The sequence below is a fragment of the Heloderma suspectum genome, chromosome 4, assembly GCF_057233095.1.
Source record: "Heloderma suspectum isolate Gila_16-S chromosome 4, 16-S_ref, whole genome shotgun sequence".
Lineage (NCBI taxonomy): Eukaryota > Metazoa > Chordata > Lepidosauria > Squamata > Helodermatidae > Heloderma > Heloderma suspectum.
The window spans coordinates 219037501-219057500 of record NC_139461.1 but is presented as its reverse complement, the minus strand read 5'-3'; positions in this window follow the sequence as shown (position 1 = coordinate 219057500).

Sequence of the window (20000 nt, the reverse complement as noted above, 5' to 3'; positions counted from 1 at the left end):
CTTTGTCTTTCATCTTGAAATGTATTCATAGTTCAAGGAACAGATTACCAAGTCAGTTTTAGATTCTCTATTGAAAAAGCTGATTAAGACTGAGTGCAATTGAAGGCATTGGAAAGATCTGATAAACTGTCTGGAAAACAACCCTGTAGAAATTCATAGCTGCTAAATCTACTTCTATGCCCATGGGCAACCAAAAAGTACATATGATCCAGCAACCCACGGAGGGGCACATGAGCAGAGAAGTGGCAGGCAGTGGCAGTTGGCTAAGGCTTCCATGAGTCTGGCTTCTGCTTGAAATATCCAGTAACAGTGCTTCATTGATAGGTTGTCTTCCACTGCATGTCACTGCAAGTAGGGGAGAAAATGAAGTTGGAAATGGGTGCTCCATGCATCATTCCCTTGTATGTTTAGGTCTAAAACTATTCAGATTGTTCTGGCTCTTCTGGGCCCAATGCAAAGTTTGCTGCTTCTCAAGGTCTGATATTAGCACACAGATTCCAGGGATGCTGGGCAGGCTCAGCACCCCCTCCCCCCAAGCAGCAGGTCCGTCACTTGCTCTCTTGTGTACTTCCCCCTTTGCAAGCCTGCCATTGCCTAAACAAACTTAAGGGTCTGCAAAAAGACACTGACAAATACCATAGGGACAGTGTTGGCAGATTCTCTCCTAGTCAAGGATTTGGCTTCTAGACTCTGCACTATTGTACATAGGAAAGAAAGGAAGACAAATTACAGGATCTCTGTGATAGAACAGCAGGCCACAATGAGAGGAGCGCCTCCCACTCTCCTCTCTAAGTAAAGCTTTGCCTTTGAGTGAATTGGCAATTCTGAAGAATCGGGCTTGTCCAATCAGTATGCTGAGAATTTTTTTGCATGCACCTGCTAGTGTTTAAACAAGACCTGGCTTATTTTGAGCCAGAGGTCAGCCCCAAACCTATACCACTGGAATTTAAACTTATGAAGTAATGATATAGAAGAGTGCCTCTGAGTGCATTACAGAATATATTTTTCCTCCACACTGAGTAACCATGGTTCACTCCTACCCTTCTCTGGTTAGTGAATTATTATTATTATTATTATTATTATTATTATTATTATTATTATTATTATATCCCGCCTTTTTCCCAATACTGGGACTCAAGGTGGCTTTACAACATTAAAACTTCTACAATTAAAACCTATAAATAGAAGTATAAATGTTGTTGTTCAGTCGTTAAGCCATGTCCGACTCTTCGTGACTCCATGGACCATAGCACACCAGGCCTTCCTGTCCTCCACTCTCTCCGGAGTATGCTCAAGTTCATAACTAGAAGTATACAAAAGCTAAAAATATAATTAAATCATCAATAATATTTGTATAAAATATCAAAACATTAAAAGACAACAAGAACTATAACCAAAGTATCCAGCCATCATATTCTCACAGATCCAGACTAGCCAGCCCCAAAGGCCTGCCGGAACAAAAGAGTTTTTACATGCCTGCGAAAGCATATCAAGGTGGGTACCACTCTTGCCTCCCTGGGAAGGGAGTTCCAGAGCTTTGGGGCAGCCACCGAGAAGGCCCTCTCCCGCGTTCCCACCAGACATGCCTGTGATGGTGGCAGGACGGCAAGAAGCGCCTCCCCTGAAGATCTCAGAGCATGAGTAGGCTCATAGGGGGGAATACGGTCTTTCAGATAACCTGGACCCGAGCCGTATAGGGCTTTATAGGACATGACCAGCACTTTGAATTGTGCCCAGAAACAGACTGAGAGCCAGTTAAGCTGTTTTAGCAGGGGAGTTGTATGCTCCCTATAGCCGGCCCCAGTCAACAGTCTGGCAGCAGCTCTCTGAACCAGGTGAAGTTTTCAAGCACTCTTCAGAGGCAGCCCCACGTAGAGCGCGTTACAGTAATCCAACAGGATGTAACTAAAGCACATGCTATTGTGTCCAAGTCAGACATCTCAAGGAACGGGCGCAACTGGTGCACTAGCTTTAACTGTGCAAATGCACTCCTGGCCACTGCTGAAACCTGGGCATCCAGGCTCAGGGCTGAATCCAGAAGTACACCCAAGTTGAGAACCTGTGTCTTCAGAGAGAGTGTAACCCCATCCAGCACAAGCTGAATCCCTATTCCCTGATCTACCTTTTGACTGACCAGGAGCACCTCTGTCTTGTCTGGTTTAAGCCTCAATTTGTTTGCCTTCATCCAGTCCATTACTGTGGACAGACACCGGTTCAGCACCCCAACAGCTTCCTTGGAATTAGATGGAAAGGAAAAGTAGAGTTGTCATCAACATACTGGTGACCCTGAACCCCAAAACTCCGGACAACCTCTCCCAGTGGTTTCATGTATATGTTAAATAGCATGGGGGGCAAAACAGAACCCTAAGGAACTCCACAAGCCAATGGCCAGGGAATCGAACAGAACTCCCCCAGCACCACCTTCTGGGTCCACCCCTCCAAGAAGGAATGGAGCCACTGTAAAACAGTGCTTCCAAGTCCTATCCCAGCGAGGTGGCCCAGAAGGATTCCATGGTCAATGGTATCGAAAGCTGCTGAGAGATTCAGCAGAACCAACATGGACACACTACCCCTGTCTAGTTCCCGGCGTAGGTCATCCATCAAGGCGACCAAAGCTGTTTCTGTCCCATCAGTCTGAAGCCAGATTGAAATGGATCTAGATAATCTGTCTCATCCAGGAATTCCTGGAGTTGGGAGGCCACCACACGCTCCAATATCTTGCCCAGAAATGGAATATTGGAGACTGGCTGATAATTATCCAATATGGCAGGGGTTTTTTTTAACAAAGGTCTCACCACTGCCTCCTTCAGGCAGGCTGGAACTCTGCCTTGACTAAGGGAGGCATTAGCCACTCCTCTTACCCACTCGGCCAGTCCACCTCTGGCTGCTTTTATGAGCCAGGAAGGGCAAGGATCTAGAACACACGTGGTGGCTCTCCTAGAATGGAGATCTAGGTCTGAAGGTTTGTCTCAGTCAGGTGTAAGCCACAATACCTATTTTTAAGAAGAAATTGACTAGGTTATAGTACATAAAGCCATACTTACTTAAACGGCCTAAGGCAAGATGGGCAGAAGGTAGATTTGGATCTACTGGTAGATATATGGATCATTAGCAGTAGACCAGCAAGGATTTCTAACTCCTAGTTATTTAACAACAGCAGCAACAAACTGACTGCTCTCCCACCCTAAATTATACTGCTGGGATAAAGAATGCTTGCGATAACCAAGAGTGGACTTTTGTAAGGACTGTGAACTTCATTAAGTTCTGGAACTCAAAACAATGTCCTGGGCTCAGGAATTCTTTAATCCCAAGTGTATGTCTTTTGCACCAGCCTCCAGTTGAGAATTCTTCAAATTCTAGTAAAAAAAAAAAAGATCCTGCAAACCAGAAGTCTGCCCACCCGGGTCTAAGAAACATGCATAAAACTGTATACAGATCAGTTTGGGTCAATGGAAGTCCCATTACACCAGCATGAAGGTATATTATATGGAAGCATGAGTGGGTAATAGAACAATGAAGTTTGATTAAAAAGGAGTCTTAGGTGCAGGGCCTGTCCTACCATTAGGCAGACTGAAGCAGTTGCCTCAGGCAGCAGATGCTGGGAGGTGGGAGCAAGGTGTTGGAGGAGAGACCTGTGTGCTATGCAGCCTGTTCCGTGTCCCCTGTGTTAGCCTGCTGCTTTCAGATGCAGGGGAAGATGCTGTCCCACCATCATTGCTAAAGCCTGATCAGTCTGCCAGTCCAGTCAGCTTTTGTAGGTGGAATGGGAGGGGCCGCCAACTTGTTCTTTGCCTCAGGCAGCAAAATGTTTTGGGCTGGCCCTGCTTAGGTATTAATCCCATGCTGCTGCATTTGATAGTTCACAGATCTAAATACAAATGCCTCCCGCACAGGTGCAAAGCCACAAATGGGGGCTTTTCATCAACAGTGGAACAAGATCCCAGCCATTACAGCGATGCACTTTAAAAAAAAACCCTTGAGCCCAAAACGGTGCCGTGGAGTTGTGGAAGGGCATTTGTGACACATAGCCAGGCAGAAGGGAGGGGATGCGCAACAAGAGACAGTGCTACGAACAAATCTTTAGGAGCAGCCCACCACATGAGCGTGGTCTGAGTGTTGTGAATTCCACAGCATTTCGTGAATTAGCCTAAGCAACAATGAATTGAACTTCCCAGCTTTGACACTTCCTGTTGCCGCTGTCTGCCCTGCCTTTTTCTTCCTGTGCTTCAGCTGGAGGGCATATTTAGTGCTGATGGTTTGTAATTTACCCAGTGGGTACAGGCACAGTTCCCTCTGGTAACATTTCTAAACACAAGCCCCTGGTTTATGGTTTGCCTCAAAAACGCTGCAGTCTTCGCGTATTGCAGTATAGGTTGTGGTATGTAACCAAGACAAGTGATAAAAAAATACTGCCAGTGTGTGTGTGTGTGTGTGTGTGTGTTTAAAGGTATGACTCTAAAAACTAGACTATGTGGATTTCCATGGTACAGCAGCCCAGCCAGAAATGGCTTTCCCCCCTCTAAGAACTAATTATTGGATGCTTTTTAGTTTCACTTATTCCAATGTTCTGTTGCATTTTAGTGTGCAGAGCCATAAGGATGCACTGAAACTTATGGAGCCTGACATTTTAACTATCTCATTGTAGCATGATTCATCTCAATTTACTTTCTTCTAAAATGCAGCCCGAAAGAAATGTAGTCTGGAACCATCTCTTTGGGCTCGCTCTAAAGCCATAAGCTGCTTTAAAGGAATACAATGGCAGCTCATCTACAAACAGTTAGCTTATTATAGGACTGATACCTGCTGAATTCCATGAGAATATACAGTTTTTAAACAATTCAGTGTCAGTCAAGTCCAACTAAAGCACATATAGATGTTTTGGAAACACCAGGAGGAAAAGGCAGGAAAACATCCTTCGAAATACCTCTCAATATCAATGTCTAATTTTTTTGGTGTTTTAATTGACGTTCTTCTGCCATTTTCTCTTAGTGTTTTCAAGTATCAGCCTCCATTTATCTCTTAAGTCCCTTCAACTGTGTGTCTTTGTTCCCATTTTTACTCTAGAGTAGGCGCAGGGCCCCCAATTCAGATCAGGACCTAGTGCGAGGATGGGGAGGCCTTTAAGATCTGGATTGGGGGGCTGTGCCTACTCTAGAGTAAACATGGACAAAATACATTGCTGCTAGACACAAAGTAATGTCTGGGGCCTTAGATTGCTTTAAGTGGAGGGGGGTTATAGGCCCCTTTAATGGAGGATATGTCTATCAATGATGACAATACGGAACCTCCAGACTCTGCCTTTTAAGAATCTTGCTAGCAACATTAGATGGCAAAATAAAAGTGGAGCAAGAAGACCAGAACCAAACACTCCTACTTCACAATGTATCTCTGAGGCCTTGCAGTCAGTGGAGAAGCAGCCAGAAGACAGACTCAAGATGGAGTCTCCTGAGGGCTCACACTGGGACAGCCTCATACATGGAATCCAGGGAGCGCAACCATATAGCTCAAAACTGAAGTTCTCCAATATGGGACTGTAGAAAGGCACAGATGTAGCATATAAGAGACCAAAGATGCAATCCCTAGGAATGGTTCCACTAGTAAACCCATGTGTACATGAGGCAGTGCAGGGATATAGCCAATCAGATGAAGAGAAAGGGGTGCAAGGACCAATGGCCTCATTCAGGTAACTGTCTGCCTCATTTCTGTTTCAGGATGCCTTTCATTTTGTCTAGCCCTCTTCATCCTATCTAGGATGTGGAGACACTCTGTGGCCATGGGTATTAAACCCATCTTTTGTCTTGGGGAGACAGGTGGAGGAGGTACAGGAATCATTTTGTGAGGCATAGATGTGCCTCCTTTACTTACCTGGGCATCCTTACATCCCCAGATACAGCAGTGGACTTGGGATTCCTGTATCTAAAGTGGAGTTGGGATTCCTGCCTCTAAAACCCAGAGGCAGGGAATCTGTAAATCAGGGTTTCAGAACCTCAAGTGCAGGGGCCAAATCCAACAGTCCAGGAGTTCCAATCCAGCCCGGGATTGCCCAGAAAGCCATCTTCACACACAGTTCCCTGGTTTGTTTGAGTGAGGGGTGAAATCACCAAAGGTTTCAGGGGAGCAAGAGCCAGTGTGGTGTAGTGGCAAGAGTGCTGGACTAGGAGCTGGGAGATCCGGGTTCTAGTCCCTACTTGGCCATGGAAGCTCACTGGGTGACTTTGGGCCAGTCACAGACTCTCAGCCCAACCCACTTCACAGGGTTGTTGTTGTGAGGATAAAATGGAGAGGAGGTAGATAATGTAAGCCGCCTTGGGTTCCTTGCAAGAGGAAAAAAGGCGGGGTATAAATGCAATAAATAAATAAATAAATTACCAGTGGCTTCTTTCTGTCTTTGAAAATTAAATAAATTAACTGTCGTTGCAGATGCGGTGGCAGCAGCAACAGACCTCCTGTGTCAGCAGCCTGGCTGCCATTGTGTTTTCTCCACAATATTCCAGATGTAGCATTATTCTGGGGCATTATGGGATAGAAATGGAAGCTGTTATCCAAAAACAGTGCCCCCCCCACTGAAAGAATTTGGAAAATGTTTCCTTGTTCCCTCCCCTCAAAACTGGTAAAAAAAAAACCCACACCCTTCGATTCTCCACCTGTAAATGGGTTGGCAAACTTGGGCACGGGGAGAGAGGATTTTCTAACAGCGTGTAACCTCTAGTGGTTTGCTGTGATTAGTTGAAATTTCATCCTCTCATAGAGCTGGAGGTGATGGCAGAGAGGGAAGTGGATGGAGGGCAGCCATCTTGGCTTTCTATTGACTCCAATGGGAGGGCTTTAATTTATGCCACATATTTTGTTGGTGTAATAATAATGTTACACCTTAGTCAAGGGTGTACTGACTTCTGAGTGAACTTAGGATTCCTAGTAAGCTATACTCCTCCTAAATAACACTCCCAACTCCATTTTTACCCCTTTCTGTGGAACCACTGGTATAGGGATGGCGGAGAATTCCACCACACACCCCAGTGAGGCCGGATTCGAAAGAATCTGGCCCCCCAGAGTCCGTGGCGGAACAGAGCACTTACCTCTGCCTCCCTCCGGAATCCTCTTTGGCCGTATCCTGCTTGCAGCGATCCTGCGGAGCTGCCGGCCGGGTCTGGAGCGCCAGCAACATGGCCACCATTGCCGTATCGCTGGCTGAGGGGGACTGTCTCCAGATGCAAATGGCTGCCATTTGTGGCCGTAAAGGTCTTAGATTAAGGTAAATTAATGTAAATGGCTGCATTTAGCTTAAACTAAGACCTTTATGGCCGCAAATGGCATACTGGACGCCCTTTGCGTCCACAGTAAATCCCCCTCAGCCAGCGATATGGCAATGGCGGCCGTATCACTGGCACTTTGGAGCCGGCTGGCGGCTCTGCGGAATCACCACAGAGCAGAGCCGGCTGAAGAGGTTTCCGGGGGGAGGAATGGATCGCCTCCCCCCCAGGGGGGATTCCCGGCTGGAACAACAGATAGGAAATCCATCCATCCCTACACTGGTGTAACAGTTATGCTGGCATGCAGCCATGGGGCCCTGGTCTTGGATCTGTTCCTCAGGGCCTGAGATCTATTTCCCAGAACCCGAGTGTCCATTGATGCCAATGGAAGGTGTGTGTGTGTGTGTGTGTGTGTGTGAATTGCTCATGAAAAAAACCTACCAGCCACTCCCTTTTCTCATTTTTTCACACCATTGCAAACTAATTGTAATAGAAGAGAAACTATCAATTTGGGATGATCTGAGGCGGGGTGCAAATTAATTGAAGAATTTCTTTTATCTGAGGTAATTTGAATGAGAAATTAATTGGCTAGCTTTGCCTTCCATGAGGTTTAAGTAAATAAATACATAAATTCCTAGGAATTATTTCTGAATTTGCCTATATTGATATAAATTAGCATATGCAAATTTTATGCAGATTTGTGACTTGTGGCTATGGGCCCCAAATATTTTAAGTGCCTAGCAACACCCCCCTATGCTGGCATTATGTGATGCTGGTGCAATGGCAAATGGTAATGCTACTCTGGTGTAAATCCACAATGCTGTGCCATAACATTTTGTTCTGACAGTGTAAGGGATTTAGTGATCCTATTTCAAGCCAGCGGGCATAACTCTGCTGTTAAGCAACCTTTATGAAAGCCTTTCTCTTTAGACTTCCGGTTCTGATCATTCTGTATCCCAACAGTTCAAGAGGCCAGCTTTGAACACATTGTGTTCTGTGTATGAAAAGTCAGTCTTTCCAGCAGACACGGAACTTTCTGCTTCAAGAGTTCATTGACACTTTGCCTACCCTGTTATGTTGTCCCTCTGCTCCTGTGTGATCTCCGATATAGTGAAACAATAATATATCACTAGAGCTGACCCTTTGGCCTTTATGAATTATCTGTTTTAGAAAGATGTGAAACCACCTTTTATATCCGACATAATAGATATTTAGACATTGTGGATCAATACTGAACAAGTTTGCTACTTATAGCTAATAGGTGCCAAAGGGGCATTCTGACACTGACCTCTGACTCTTCAGTTGACAAGAAATCTATATACAGAGGGGAAAATAGGCAAGCCATCCAGTTTTTAAAGTTTATGAATATAGATCTATACCAAACAACAGCATTTTCTATTAACCAGATTTTTATCATGCTTTATAGGCTAGATGATCTTTTTTCCCTGAACCCTTTAACTCTGGCCCATGCAAAATTAATAACTGGACTGGTATGAATGGAAAACAAGCACTGTGTTGCATGACATGTTTTCCCATTTGTTACTCGTATGATATTGCTTCATTGTCAACAAAGAGACTCTCCCCATTATAAAACGGGCTGTCATTTGTAATTGCTCCAGTGCCTGAGCAAGGATGTCTCTGGGAAGGGAGCCATACTCCTTGTTCTTAAGAAACAGGGTGGTTTTTCTTTAAAGAACGTGCAGTTTCAGAATGTACGTGTTCAGGATGACCAATATAACACACAGGAAAATATTTTCATACTGGATTAATATCAATACTCTATTAATTGATCTTATTAAATATATTGAATGTAATGACTTGAAAATATAATGGTAATTTTATTAATAGGAATGTAAATAAATTGATAGGAATGGCAATGACTGTTGATGTCTGCCTATCAATTGAGAGAATATTACTGCATCATACTCATCACTGCTTTAATGTATCAGAGAGATGGTAAGGCTCACAAGTTAGTGCTAATACAGGCCTAAATTTAAATTATCTGTCCCAGAAAGTAATACTATCTAGAATTTATTGTGGTAAGAAAATTAGCTACATCATGTCAGGCTAAAATGCAGTCTGTATGAAAGAAAAGTAAAAAAAAAGATAAAGAAAAACACTCTTTTCAAAGAATACACCAAGCAATGTATATACTGTATTATCATGTCACACTTCAGTGCCATTGCACTGAAGTCTCAGTAGCATTCCTGCTGTTAAGAACCATTGAAAACACATTTGTCCCAACTGTTCTTTTCTTTTAACCCCCCTCTCATCTTAGCCAAGATGAATCACTACTGGATCCACACTGACTCTGAGGGCAGACTCAGGTCTTGAAGAGCAACCTACCTCCTATGGCTCAAACATTTTAATTAATTTTAACACTAATTCACAAGCGAGAGTTGGTCACTGTGCCACAGTGCTCTCTAAATTAACAAGTTTATTCATTAAAACTTTCCCTACTGAATTCTGATTGAATGTCATGCTTTTTAAAACAGGCCTCTCAAACAGCCTTAAGGGTGTAGAGTTTTTTTCCTCCCCTTTTTCTTAAACAGATATCTTAGGCAACTGCTAAAGCATGCACCTCATATTTGCTTTACAGGGGAAAAACAGGGATAGTTGGTAGGTGAATGATTAACAGATAATGAGCTTAAAGCAATCTCAGACAGCTCAGCACAAACAAGGCTGAAAAACACACTGAAGAAAAAACAACAGGCGGTTACTACAATAACTTCCTGAAAATATTTATCTCTGGACATTCTACAATAAGTTCAGTTGAGACACTATGCTCCCAGTCTAAAGATCTTCTCACTCAGCAGCATAAGAACATAAACTGAGCCAAGCTGAATCATTCTAAAGGCCCATCTAGTATGCCATTGCATTTCCAAACAGAAACCAGTACAGGAAATGGAATGCTGGACTAGATAAACCAGCCTTCTTCATCCTGGTGCCCTCCAGATGTGTTGGACTTCAACTCCAATAATTCTGCTATGGAAATTATGGGAGTTAATAGAGCTTAATCTGCTGTAGCAGGTAGCTTTTCAGAGCAGACCTTGTATTTATGACTATATAAAAGCATTTCCGCAACTGAACAGACATTTGGTGCTAGTAAACCCACCACTGCTGATCACCTGTTGAGAAAGATGGACTAAGTAGGATATCAGTGGTATTAGGTCCAACAGCACTGATCATCTCTTTAGTGGTAGAACACAGCTAACACGCATTGGTGTGCTGGATATAGGGTAGGTAGTTGAATTGAGAAGTGCATGCAGAAGCCTATTTTTGCATGAGATCACACTGGCTGAATCAGGGAGAGTATATTTTTTATCTATCCATAATAGGTGGTCATAAATAACTAAAGCCTAATGCTATGAGTCTTAGAGAATATATTTGCAAGGTGTTAATCCAATTATTTTTAGAATCAATATTGCAAGAAAAAAGTTAGATACACAATTTAGTTTATTAATTACTATAACTAAAATCTGGAATTTATTGTTTCAACAGCAATTCTTTACTTCAAATTAACTCAAGCAAAATGCAATCTGTACCTCTATAATTAATGTGGCTGAATGTTATGTAACCAAATACCTCACATTTTCAATTTATTTAATGAAGTCTGCAATGAAAAAAGGCCTGATATGCAATCATATAATTAACTGGATTATTTTCCTTTGATTATTTTAAACTGCTGTAAATAAAAGCTACTGAACAAAAGCTTCTTGGACTGTTGTTGTTGTTGTTCTTGTTGTGAAAGGGCCAGAAAGTAGGTCACAAGGGCAGGCTTGTACATTATGTGGTTTGAAGTATGGATTAATATATATTAATCAGCAGAAATGTAATTCGTTATGTCCAAGTGTGTGATTCTAAGCACTTCCGGCTACTTTTTCCTCTAGTCGGTAGAAACACACTACTATATGGGCTAAAAGGAGCAATTATCTATCTGTTTTGTTTATGCCATTATAAAACTTACATTGTCTTCTAGTCCAGCAGTCCCCAACCTTTTTGGAGCCAGGGACAGGTCCAATTTTTCCACAGACCGGGAGGGTTTTTTTTCTGCTGGTGGACTTCCGGCCGCTGGGATGCAAATGGCGTCCGCTATGCAGACGCCATTTGCGTCCCTATTCTTTGCAGTAATCGGCTACGTAAAGATTTACATAGCCTATTACTTGTAGAACAGGGACACAAATGGCGTCCGCGTAGTGGACGCCATTTGTGTCCCAGTGGGCGGAAGTCCGCCAACGGCCAGAGCTGGCCGGCAGCTCCGCAGACTCGCCGCGGAGCATAGGGACGGATCACCTCCCCTCCCCCAGCGGACCCAAGGTGAGGGGGTTTCCCACACCTATGCGGCCCAATTGCTGGCAGGCCATGGACCGATACTGGTCCGTGGCCCAGGGGTTGGGGAACCCTGCTCTAGACCTTTCCACAAATACAGATCTGCCAGCTCCTGGCTGGAATGAAGCAGAAGAAAAGGAAGTCTAGTACAGGAAAACAGAACAAAACAAAAACAGAGGAACCAAAGAGTTGTTCATGGAGTCCCATATCATGTATATCTTCAATTTGAAGGTAGACACTTATTGATAGATTTTAGTACTTTGCATTTATTTTAACATCTCTTTTGTATATTTACAATGCTTGAAGAAGATGGTGTTGGGAAATTTACATGTAACAAATACATAATTATTTTTGAGCACCTGTTTGAGCTCTTTTTGTCTTTTAAATTATGTCTATTGCTGGGGAACCTGAGCAGGGGAGTAGATAAATTGTGCTCGTGTCCTGCTTGTGGGCTTCCCACAGGCATCTGGTTTGCCAGTGTAAGAACAGAATGCTAGACTAAGTGGGTGTTTGGTCTGATCCAGCGTGGTTCTTCTTATATTATTTTAAAAATTAAATAGGTCTACAGGTATGGCCTAAGATTCAAAAAGGGATATGTGTGCAGCATGGAATGGAATTATTCACAATGCAGAGTTTTGCCTGCAGGTGTTTTGTTGCAGAACTTCCCAAGTAATTCCTTTTTAAAAACTTGTCTCTTCAGCTGTGGAAACATCTGAATGCAATGAATCAGGTCTATGACCATGGACAGATACCCAAAAAAGCAAGTTCTATGCATGAGCAAGGACCACACACAAAGGAAAGTACAGTAAAAGACGGCTGGTATGCTGTCATGCTTGCAAATATTCAGGTCCACCTACCACCTAGGGATCTGAATGCAGTATAGTATCCATGGTGGTCCTTTCTTGCATACATCTGCACGTTTCACACCTGCAACAACTGAACCCCATGAAGAAACCTGTTTTCCTCTGCCAATCACCATCACTGGATTAGGTCCAGTTTGTATGTCACTATGGGCTGAAACAGACCTTACTTTAATATCTAACAGCCACATCTCTCCCCCATCCCTACATTTTTACTCTAGACTAGGTGCATGGGCCCAATCCAGATCTTACAAAAAACATCTACCCCCCACACTAGGGTGCCAATCTGGGTTGGACCCCTTGTGCCTACTCTAGCATGAACATTTTAAAAAAATTAGATAGGGATTTAAAGTAAGGTCTGCTTTGGTCTAATGAAGTGGAACAAGAAAAAGCATGAATTATTTTAATTTCTACTTGGTATTAGGGGGCTCAAGTATTTCATGTTGAGATCCGTAAGTTCTACTTTGCACATTACAGTCTAAGTATGAAAAGAAGAAGGAGTAGTACACCAAACTTCCCATGCCCTACTTGTAAAAAATAGACTGCACACAACTTACTCCACAATAAACGCACATCAAAATCGATATCGGATGGTAAATAAAAGACGGTTGTACACACATTAGAAATGTGCACTGATCACCCATGTTTTACTTGCACCAAACCACCATCTTAAAAAAAATAATCCTGTGTCACATGAATACACATGGCACAATATTGGCCTGTGGGGAGCACCCTGTCCAGTTGATCTTGGATCGAATTTAGCCCCTTGAAAGTAACTTAATTTGAACTAAACCATTACTGAACAACAAATAAGTTTGACTATATCAGAGAGTTAATTTCAACCTCCATTTACACAAAATAATTCAAATACATTTTCAGTTAACTTTTAGTTGCTGCTCTATCTATGAAGGTTTAGCTAACAAACCAACAAAAAATAAAACAAAAAGGATTTAAGGTTACAGTCTTAAGCACAATTACTTGGACATAAGCCTTCTTAACCCAGTGGAACTTACTTCTGAGTAAACATGCATAGAATTGGACTGTAAATCTATTAAAAACATGATTGGTTATTATTCATTTAGCGAATTCTAGTCATTATTTAAGTGAGGGAAAATTGACTAAAGAGTTATTAGGATAATATACTTAATTTAATTTAATAAAATTATTAAAAGATTTTCCATTAACCTGCATTTGCTCATAATGCCAGAGGGGTGATTAGTCAGAATGGCATAGTATAATACCTGCTATTCCTATAAGAACCACTTTTCAGCCAATTAAGACTTCCTGGAATATCAAAAATTCTGGCATTCATAAAGCACAGAATACATTGCATGCATGATTAAATGTTATTTACACCTTGAATTATATCCACATGCATTGCTCAGAGCAGTGAAACATATTTGTCAATAAAACTGATCAGGTATTTTATGAGACATTTCAAAACTATAATTAAGGAATACTAAAATAGGCAAAGCAATATCTTTTATTGGACCAACTTCCGTTGTTGTTAGGAGCATACAGGATTTCTAATTACATAGAAGTATTCATTAGGCAGGAATATCTCTAAGGACCAACATAGAAAGTTATCATTAACATTTTTGTTTTAACAGTTCAGAGTGCAGATTATGTTTTCCTTCAAAATGAAATGGCTGGATCTAGTAATTTGCTGTAATTACTGACTTGGATTCCTGCATTGAGCAGGGGGTTGGACTCGATGGCCTTGTAGGCTCCTTCCAACCCTATTATTCTATGATTTTATGATAATTCAGCAGGGGTTCCAGTGCACCCAAGGGTTCTCCCATCTATTTAGATGTGGAAAGCAGATCTCTGCTCATGTTTCTTAGCACATGCTGTTCCATCTACTTTAGGGGAATGGGGGTCCTGTGCACATCATGACACACACAAGGCTTTGGATCCAGAGGACGTTATTCACACTTCTCAAGACTAATGTGTCCTGTTGACTTCAATGGGATTAAAGCAAGGAATACTAAACCTCTTTCAGCCCGAGGGCCAAATTTCACTTCAGCTCTTGGGGTTCAGTGGTACAGTCCAGTGGTGGGCAGGACCAAAGGCAAGAGGAGGTAGAGCAAAAATTACCAGCAAATCATAGCTTAAAGGCCTTACTGCCAGTAACTACACTTTTGGAGAGGTATTTCAACTTTTAGAATGGGGAAAAATGCACAAAAGCCAGGAAACTACCAATCAATTGGTTGTTCGGGGGAAGGGTTGAGGTCAAGGGAAGGGCTGTAGACATCTGGGGATACCCAGAGGGCTCTACTGGGACCCCAGGCAGGCTAGTTTTGGCCCCCAAGCTTGAGGTTTCCCACTCCTGGAATAAGGTATGACGACATTCATCTGGATCCAATCCAGCGTTCCAAGGCAAAAACGTTTAATATATGGAAAATAAAACATTTGTGTTAAGTGTATTTTTTCTTCTAAAACATGATATAGGTGGCCATCCTAAATATATGTACCAGAGAGCCCCATTGAACTCAGTGGGAATTACTCCTGCATAACCATGCTTAGGATTCCACGATTAGCCACTTCATTTTGGAAAAAAGTAATAGCATAAAAATCATGCAGTAACGTTCTGAGTAATTACAACTCTGTGTGCAAATTGGATTGATTGCAAAAACTTGCGCAGGGAGGAAGGCTAATTTCTCATTTGAAATGGGAACCTGGTATTCTCATAACAATGGAAATTCTTCCGGCTGACATGTTTTAGAGATTTTAAAGACTTCGTTTAGCAGGTAAAACAAGAGCCAGGGGTAATGTGGGAAGTACCATAGTTCAGTGGTAGAGCACATGCTTTGCCTGCAGAAGGTGCCACCCTGAGACGTATGACAGGCACCAACTCTGTAATACTTTCGGTGCCTGGTGAAAACTTCCCTGCCTGGACATTTTAGTTGGTCACTGTCTTCTATTTTACCACCTTTTAAAAATGGTTGTTTTTTTTAAAAAAATCTTTCATGATATATGACCATCTTGGCCTTCTTTGTATACTACTATGACCTCTATTTGATGAATGGTGGTCTAAAAATATTTTAATAAAATAAATAAGGGCGCAATCCCATGCTTAGACAGAAAAAAAAAGTCCTACAACTCCCAGCATTCCCCAGCCAGCATTGCTGCCTTTGTAGGACTTTTTTTAGGGTTAGGATTGCACCCTAAAACACTTTCTGGAGAATAACCCAATGAGCTGCAGTTGTGTTTTTTAAATTTCCCCTTGCAAAATGCACATGCACCCATATCTAAAGAAGAAGGTTCTTCATGAGAAGGGAAGACCCTTGTGCGCTTTACATTTTTAATGTTTTTCCCCCTTTTGGTGAAAAGTTACAAGTGAAACCCAAAACAGTCTTGAGACATTGGGTGGAACATTTCTAAATTGTCATACTGCACATCTTTCCTGCTGAATGTTGTTTCCTGGCTTTGCCAGTGCAATAATCGCTGTTTTAGATGCAAAAGAAAAACAATTAAGAGATCCATGAGTGCCAAATATGCAAGAAAAGCTCTGGGAGAATTTCTCTGCACACACTGTACCAGCAGAGGCTGCTGCTCACCTCATTAAAAATACATGTCAGCTAATAATTTAATTTACTACGAGAAGTCAAAGGGGAAGCAAGAGCCACAGCAGTCCCAAGAGACGAACACTTTGTTAGTTGATCTAGGTTACAGCATGTTCTCAAACTTATTTCTATCGCAGGTTGAAATTAATGCACTTCTTTCAGTTCAATATAAAATCAGCTTGGCCAAGTTAAAAGAATTCCATGGATTTAATGCAATCTTAAATTTTCCTCTTAATAAAAAGAACAGTATTTAACCATGCCAATATGCTTGTACTGTGTAGTCCCAGACAGTTGGAACTTTCTTTTTTCTAACACTAACAGTAAAGCCCTAAACATGTTTACTCTAAGACACATTCATTTCGATGGGATTTATCAGTAAGTGTGCACAAGACTGCAGCCTAAAACCCCTTTGTTTCCATAAAATTTCCAGGTGACAAAGGATTAACAGAGGATTGATTCAAACCACCATTTTCATACACCAAAGAGATATCCAGTGGAAATCCAAGTGCTAGCCCAAAGCCACAGGCTTCTCCATTCATTTTTTAAAAAATGTTATAGTTAAAGCATTAGAAAAAAAAATGTGCTAAAACCTGAATCAAATTGGGAAAATGTTACCGTCATTTATTTAATAAATTGCTCTTTTCTTATGCTTAACATTTAATAACAACAACAACAACAGCTGTTGTTATCACTTATAAAGTTTTCTAAGTGCTGTACAGAGATTTTAGAAAGGACAGTCCCTGATGCCAGACTAGCACTATAATATACACAATACAAAAAGTAAAAGGAATGAAGAGGGAAGAGGAAAACAATGAAATTCAGGTCAAGTGCCAAATGGCAACTGAGACGCAAATTACACATAACTTTGAAAACATAGCTAACAGCTAAATCTTTATTTCTGACTCAATCAGTCCTAGTGCAGGGGGCTGATCCAGTTTAGGAAACTAGTATGGAAGGTGAGGGAGCTTTAACCCTTTGCCTTCTGTTGTGGTCCCAATATTGAGCGCGGGGGTGGGTGGGTGGGGGTGCACCAGTTATTTTCATTGCTAAAAAGTGATCCGTTAAAACTAATGGATCACTTTCTGGTAATGAAAATTACAGGCATGGGGGAGGGGGAATCCAGATTATAGAATCATAGAATAGTAGGGTTGGAAGGGGCCTACAAGGCCATCGAGTCCAACCCCCTGCTCAATGCAGGAATCCAAGTCAGAGCATCCCTGACAGATGGCTGTCCAGCCTCGTCTTGAAGGCCTCCAGTGTGGGAGAGCCCACCACCTCCCCAGGTAATTGGTTCCATTGTCGTATTGCTCTGACACTCAGAAAGTTTTTCCTGATGTTCAGCCGGAATCTGGCTTCCTGTAACTTGAGCCCATTATTCCGTGTCCTGCACTCTGGGATGATCAAGAAGAGATCCTGGCCTTCTTCTCTGTGACAACCTTTCAAGTACTTGAAGAGCGCTATCATATCTCCCCTCAGTCTTCTCTTCTCAAGGCTAAACATGCCCAGTTCTTTCAGTCTCTCTTCATAGGGCTTTGTTTCCAGTCCCCTGATCATCTTTGTTGCCCTCCTCTGAACCCTCTCCAGTTTGTCTGCATCCTTCTTAAAGTGTGGTGCCCAGAACTGGACACAGTTCTCCAGATGAGGCCTAACCAGTGCTGAGTGGAGGGGAACTAGTACTTCCCGGGATTTGGAAGCGATGCTTCTATGAATGCAGCCCAAAATAGCATTTGCCTTTTTTGCAGCCACATCACATTGTTGGCTCATATTCAGCTTGTGATCGACAACAATTCCAAGATCCTTCTCGCTCGTAGTGTGGTTGAGCCACGTATCCCCCATCTTGTAACTGTGCATTTGGTTTCTTTTTCCTAGGTGCAGAACTTGGCATTTGTCCCTATTAAATGCCATTCTGTTGTTTTCTGCCCAGCGCTCCAGTCTATCCAGATCACTTTGAATTTTGTTTCTGTCTTCCAAAGTATTAGCTATCCCTCCCAATTTTGTGTCATCTGCAAATTTGATCAGCATTCCCTGCACCTCCTCCTCCAAGTCATTCATAAAAATGTTGAAGAGCACTGGGCCCAGGACTGAGCCCTGCGGTACCCCACTCGTTACCTCTCCCCAGTTTGAGAAGGCCCCATTGATAAGCACTCTTTGAGTCCGATTCTGTAGCCAACTGTGGATCCACCGGATTGTTGTTTCATCTAGCCCACTTCGAGCTAGTTTGCTCATCAGGATATCATGGGGCACTTTGTCGAAAGCTTTGCTGAAGTCGAGGTATATGATGTCTACAGCATTCCCACGGTCCACAAGGGAGGTGACTTGATCAAAAAATGAGATCAGATTTGCCTGGCAGGACTTGTTTTTGACAAATCCATGTTGGCTTCGAGTAATCACGGCATTGTTGTCAAGGTGCTCCCAGATGGATTGCTTTATTATCTGCTCCAGAATTTTCCCAGGGATTGATGTCAGACTGACTGGTCTGTAGTTCCCAGGTTCCTCCTTTTTACCCTTTTTGAAGATAGGGACAAGGTTAGCCCTCCTCCAGTCATTGGGACCACAGTGGGGGGCAAAGGCTTAAGGGAGCCCCTACCTCCCACACAAGGGTCCTAATCAGGATCAGCCCCACTGTGCTTACGTTAGAACAAGAAAGATTCTTAGCTGCTGGCTATGCCTTCAAAGTAACATACAGCTTGGCACTGAAGAGACAGCTGGAAGAAGTAAAAATGGCAGTTAGTCTCATCTGACCCAGTGGAATGGGCTTTGTTCTTTGTTTTCTCCCACAGATGCAGCTAGGTGAAAATGCATTCTCATGTGCATAGTAACATACTGTTACCAGAAAACGTACACAAATAAACACATACATACACACGTGTTTGCATAGTGGTGATGCACAGGAAGACAGGAAACTCCCTTACATTGGTCCCTTTGGACACTGACTGCAGTAGTTCTCCAGGGTTTCAGGCAGGATTCTTTCATAGCCCTACCTGGAAAAGGCAGAGATTGAACCTGAGACTTTCTGCAGCTAAGCATGTGCTCTCCCACTGAACTCTGGCCCCATTCTGCACACAGGTCCGAACATCAGACTATATCCTCACTCTAGTGCTTGTTTTTTAACCCTTGCCCAAGGAGAGCTGACCCTTTAGTGCTATTATTCTTGATGCTTCCACCACTAGGCTGGGACAGTTGACTGGGAACTTGGAAAGAAGCTGGGCTATTTATTTTTGATTAATCAATGTGTATCATTCAATGAAGGGTTATGACCTTGTGTGTGAGTGACATTCATTCTATCATCTCTACAAACGTTAGCCCGCACAAAGTGAAAAATGGATGTTAGGGTAAGGCTACTAAAGATAGCATTGGTGTTCAGTAGTTCGACCTTTATCTTTTACCTTCTGTCACCTGAAATTCTTAAGGTGACTGCATTAAGATTATCCTCTAGTTCCATCTTCACTCTAGACAGAGGGCCGACAAAGGATATTGTCATACTCAATCACTGCATGTACCACTTCAGGCCTGGATTTTCTTTTTAAAGCATGGTTATTTCCAAAAACTATTTTCATTTTCCACCGCAAAGTGTCACAAAGCCATGCCTTCTCATTTTGTCATGTCTCAGGGGACAACATATCAGGTTTGTGATAAGACACGTCTGCTTAGGTCATTTATGTTGCTTGAGATCCATCAACATGTCACAGACTGGTTGAGTCAAAGGGACAGGAAACGTTAAAGACTAGCCACATCGTTTCAGTTAGGGAAATGTGAAGGTGGACAGCAAATTCACTGGCAAAGAAATTCCTTATTTGTTCAGATAAAGGCTCTTTTGTTAGCACTAACTTGAAGGAGGGGTGCTTGATCTGTCCCTTCAACAAGTCACCTTTGTGCACAATCTGCCAGCAAGTTCTCCTTATGTAAGCGCCATTGACCTTAAAGGGAGATGTTCAAGAGTACTAAGATGGTCCTGTGCTGCCGCTGCACACATTTGTTTCAATGTGTATGCACAG